We start from the raw sequence: 5530 nt of genomic DNA on the forward strand, positions 1-5530 counted from the left end.
TTTGAGAGGTGCCCAAGGCCTCCCCACCTTTCTTTCACGGGTTGGAGTGAATGACCCGATGAGGAAGAAGGTGCTGCCTCAGTTTTATATGGGGCCTTTTGTAGGGGCGGCTGGTGATTGAGCCGCCCCTACAAATAGGAGCTATAAATACGGGGCCATTTTTAGGGACGGCTCAATCACCAGCCGTCCCTACAAATAGAATTTCCAGGGGCGGCTGGTGATTAAGCCGCCCCTACAAATCAGGCCCTATTAGTAGGGGTGGCTCGTAACACCAGTCGTCCATGCTGTTCCATTTGTAGGGACGACTGGTATTTGGCCACCCGAGCACGCAACTATAGGAGCGGCTTCATCACCAGCCGTCTCTAAAAAAAAAAATCAATCCATTTCTAAAAAATCGTTTTCTACATAGTGCACTAGACTCTTTAAAGCTCTCTTTGCCAATGCATTTTGTCAAGCATATTGCGAGCGCGCGAGCAGGCGACACCGCCGCCGCTGTGGGCGCTCTGGCGAGCCGCGGCAGGCCGGGAGCGGCTCCCTCCCGGTCGCCAAGAAGTCGGTCCTGCTGGGCGGGGTGCAGACACGGACAGCGGCAGGAGCGCGTCCGCCTTGACGAGGCGTCGCAGCTTGGGCTCCAGTGCGGCAGCGGCGGACGTGGCGGGGCCGCCGCGGAGCGCGACGCGCTTGAGGGACTCGACAACCTGCATAGCCTCGGTGCTGAGGTAGCGTCCTCGCTGCGTCAGCTTCTTGCTCCGGTGCCGCATCGTGATGGTCATGGCTCCACGTTGAACAGCTCTATGTGCGCGTCGGGCGCCGGCGCCTTGCCGGTCAGCGCCTCCAGGAGGGCCATGGCGTGCGGCGGCGGGTTGAGCAGGAGCACGAGGCCTAAGTCCGCCACGCGCGCCACGCTGTCCGCGTCTGTCGGTGGTACAACGGCCGTGCAGGTTATTGCAGGCCTCTGGTTGGCTGTTTTTTTGGTATGTGACCCACGTACATGCACATTTTTTGTCAGACAAAGGACCACTTGAATGCGTGTACGTCCGGCTCAACACGTTCAGCTCATTTTCTTTGGCTCGGGCATCGTTCACTTTGAAAAAAAAAAGTGAACTTGATGAATAGTACCATTTTCGTTTTATTTGACAAATATTGTCCAATCGTAGACTAACTAGGCTTAAAAGATTTATCTCGTGATTTTTAACTAAACTATGTAATTAGTTATTTTTTTACCTACATTTAATACTTCATACAAGCGGCTAAAAATTGATGTGATGGAAAAAGAGTGAAAAAACTCGAAATTTGGATGGCATCTAAACACGGCCTGGGTTGTGAATTGGAGCTCGGCTCGTTCAGCTCTATGCACATGCGCGTCTCTCTCTCTTGTCCCCTCCCATTCCATCTGGTCTCATCTCCCGTATCCCCTGACCCCTAGAATACGCCGCCACCTTCCAAGATCGTCGCCACAAGTTAAAAAAAAAAGCGCCGCCACCGCATTCTTCGTAGCGCGCCACCGTCTTCGTCCTCATCGGGCAGCCTCACATCTACGACGAGCACGCATCGGGTTGCCCTATCTCATCCTCGCCTCTCTCTCCTCTTTTGCTCAAGCTAAGATCCTCTCCGGCGCCGCTCCCCTCTCTCCGACGCTGCTCCTCTCTCTCCGGTACTGCTGCTGCGTGTGCTCCTCTCCCCGCCCCTCCCCCTCCTTCCTCTCTCTCCATGGGAAGTGCCACATTCTTGACCGGGGTTTTCATGTCTCTTCAGATCCGGGATTTGTTCATCATGAAGGTACCTTTTCTGATGGATTGATTTGCTCCTATTCCTGTTTGATTCGATAGTAAATGCATAGTTGTATAGTCAACCCCAATTTGGTTTGATTTCCTCCTGTGTATGACTACACGTAGGTTCTACTGCTGACAACATTACCCAATCTAGCTTTTGGTTATGTTTGTTTGACCATCTGAAATTGGTAATGGAATACTGAGAAGTTTCTGTTATTGCTAATGGAATACTAAGAATGTTTTTTTTTGTATGGGTGTTTAGAACTAGGCATAATCTTCATAATTCATACCCCATTCCATGTTGACTCCTATAAATAATAGCAAAATTCATTTTTGCTTGTGAATTTTCTAAACGCTCATGCAAATATATCTCTTTACCCTTACTAATCCATCTTCGTTTTTATTCTTATTCACAGGACAAGCCATGAACTTCTGAATCCGGTGAGGGGGACTTCTTTGACAGTATCTTAAATTCAGTTTACAACCCTTCATTATTGACCTTTACTTCCTTTTTTGGAAACCACGCGTTTTAATATGTGTTAGTCAACTAAACTCAATTAAGCGAAAAATGGAGAACTAATGATTTTAGTGCTAGCATTTTTAGTTGTAACAAGTGCGCTCTTATGATACTGTGCTAAGAACCACAGACAACTCTGTTTCATAGTTACCATGCCTAAGTAAATTTGAGATTGATTTCTCAATCCTGGATCTTCTTTTGACCTACCATGGAAATTTCAATGATTTACGTTTTTGTGAAAAAAAAACAGTCATCGATATTGGTTGGAGCATTTTTCATTACCAAGATACCACTTAAGATAAGTTGGGTGTTGTTGCCAAACAAATTAACTGTCTGTTTGCTTGCAGATGTAACTCACATGATCTATTTACTTGTATGCTTATTTGGAAGAGATTTAGTTCTGTGAATATTTTGAGAATTGTCACACATACTTCTACATTTATCTACAGGTACTGATATGCCGCAATGAAGCAGACAAATGCTTGATACAGACTTAACTCAACTCTACACGTATAAGCATGAAGGTACTGTGGAGAACCTTGTTGGATATTTCAATGGTTATTGGGGTATCACTGCTGCTATACACTTGACATATTTATTTGAACGATACTGTGATTTGTTTGTGTTACAAATGTATACTTTGGTAATAAATTTGTTAGAAAATATTCTTGTTACAAACTAAAAAGGTGGAGAGGATAGCACAATGTTCAGTGCCAGCTCACATACGTTGCATCTGCATGTGTTTAATACGTTTTGTCAGGCAACCATTTCCCATCCACAGCCAATATATATGAGTTTCAGGCCATGTTCTGTTGCCCTATCCAGTTATTGTATTATCAACATGAACAAGTTGTGTGCTACTTACTTCGTCCCAAATTATAAGACGTCTGACTTTTTTTTTTGACCTTAAGTTTGACCACTCGTCTTATTTAAGTTTGACCACTCCTCTTATTTAAAAAAATTATGCAAACATAGTCAAATTTAAGTCATTCTTGAAGAACTTTTATTAATAAAGCAGGCCACGACAAAAGAATTGATATTTTGCACAAATTTTTGAATAAGACGAGTGGTCAAACTTGGTGTCAAAAAAGTCAAACTGTCTTATAATCTGGGATGGAGGTAATACATGATAGTACGGAGTTTATTGCTCAACACATCTATACTTAAAATTTGATTTTTAATTATTTCTATACTTAAAATCATTATAGTATATATCTCTTTGAACAAATGATAACAAAAGCCTTTTGGACTGCTGCTGCCAGTGTAAGACAAAAACACTGTAGCTTGAATCAGCAGCCAGTGTATAATACATGTCAAAATATTGGATTTGTTCTACTAGGACGCCCTCCTGTTGTCCATTTTACCCATTCACTGTGCTGTTCTTCCTTCCCCTGCTCACCGTATAGTTGCCATATGTTTTTTTTGGTTGTCATATGTTCATACTTTATACAAATATTTTGATTCAATATACTCACTGTTTTTTAATTGATGTTTAGGACAAGCTAATTATATTATTTTTGGACTTATTATATTATAAATGCTTTGAAACAGATGGAGCATATATAAACATCACATCACATCAGTACCAGCCTTTTTGCCTCTATTCCTCTATGGAGTACTGGTGGTGTAAAAAAAAATTCAAAATGCAGTGGCCGGAGCCACCCCTGCCCTGTTGCAACAAAAGTTTTCTGCTTCATGTATGAAAAATTCGGAATGTAGTGGCGGAGACCCCTATCTTGTTGCAGGTATAAAAAAATTAAAAAATGCAACGGTCGGAGTTACTGCTTGCTGCGCATGAGATGTGACAACAGCTGACCAAACGGCATGAGCCAGACTTCAAGCTTTGTGCGCACTGCAAAGGAGCGATGCGATGGGGGTGTACTTTAGCAACAGTTCGTCAAGAATGCTAGGCCTCGGCCTGGTTTAGATTGTAAATTTTTGCAATCTGGACACCGTAGCTCGTTTCATTTGTATTTAACAAACTTTGTCCGATCATAGACTAACTAGACTCAAAAGATTCGTCTTGTGATTTACAACCAAACTGTGTAATTAGTTATTTTTTTTATCTATGTTTAATGCTCCACGCATACGTTCAAAAATTGATGTGATGGAGAGAGAGTGAAAAAACTTGAATTTGGAGGTGATCTAAACAAGGCCCTTGTTTAGATGGCTTCAGAGTTCCAAGTTTTTTCGCTCTCTCTCCATCACATCGAATCTAGGGATACATACATGCAGTAGTAAATATAGATAAAAAAATAACTAATTATATAGTTTGATTGTAAATTACAAGACGAATCTTTTGAGCCTAGCTAATCCATGATTAAACAATAATTGTCAAATACAAACGAAAGTGCTACAGTGCCAAATTTTTCTAACTTTTGCCATCTAAACAAGACCCTAGTAGAAATGCATCCCACGTTCCTTGGTCCATCGCTATGAGCACCGTTCCAGATATAAATTTATAAAAGCAAAATAAAACGTTATGGCACTACTTCGTTTCTAATTTTTTTTTGCAGGACTCATAGATGGTTTTGTTAATTTGTTTTTTTATTCGCTCCAGTTACGTATCAATTTCCACGTTCTCTCTCCAATAATCCTACTATCATTTTCTATGTTTATTTTAAAGACATGTATGTATGCTGGTATATATATCTGTACCTGAACCAAGATTATCACCATATTTATTCAATGTACCCTATCGAGGATAAAGTTTGCACAATATATAAATGAGGACTCATAAGAATTATTCCCGTCGTAGAAAACTAAGTCTTGCTTCCTGAGAAATCAACTAACTTTAAATTTAGCTAGATTTATATAAAATATTATCAACATTTTGTCTTCAGATAGATTTATTATGAAAATATCATGCACAAAGCAAAAATCGCAAGGAAAGAAGAAAACGACAGTACCCTGTCGCAACAAGAAGAGCCATGAATGAGATCATTGTTCTTGGAGATGTATCAGTTTAGATTTTCCTCACATAATTTAGCACTATGGGCATCTCTAGTTAGATGTGTTATGTAACTTAGATTATGGCTATTAAGACTTGGCATGTTGCCATGGTTGTATTTGTTGCTGTTGAACACATTTTAGAACTGCGGTATTTTCTATGACTAGGCTTTATCCGATACTACTTCTGTCGTTCCAAAAATAATACAATTCAAGAACAATGCTGTCGGATACCATAAAAAGAGGTACCCTGAGCAAGAACTGAAAAAATTGCTTAGACTTTGTAAATATC

General features: G+C 41.1%; 1 long non-coding RNA gene across 1 annotated transcript; it reads left to right on the forward strand.

Annotated features, from left to right (window-relative positions):
• Positions 1–1404: 1404 nt before the first annotated feature.
• On the forward strand, positions 1405–4320 carry LOC136547373 (uncharacterized). The gene is made up of 4 exons (XR_010781546.1): positions 1405–1779; positions 2189–2213; positions 2739–2813; positions 3841–4320. It is a non-coding gene; the product is annotated as an uncharacterized lncRNA (long non-coding RNA).
• The last annotated feature ends 1210 nt before the right edge of the window (positions 4321–5530 follow it).

This window comes from Miscanthus floridulus, chromosome 3 (assembly GCF_019320115.1).
Source record: "Miscanthus floridulus cultivar M001 chromosome 3, ASM1932011v1, whole genome shotgun sequence".
NCBI classification, from domain to species: domain Eukaryota; kingdom Viridiplantae; phylum Streptophyta; class Magnoliopsida; order Poales; family Poaceae; genus Miscanthus; species Miscanthus floridulus.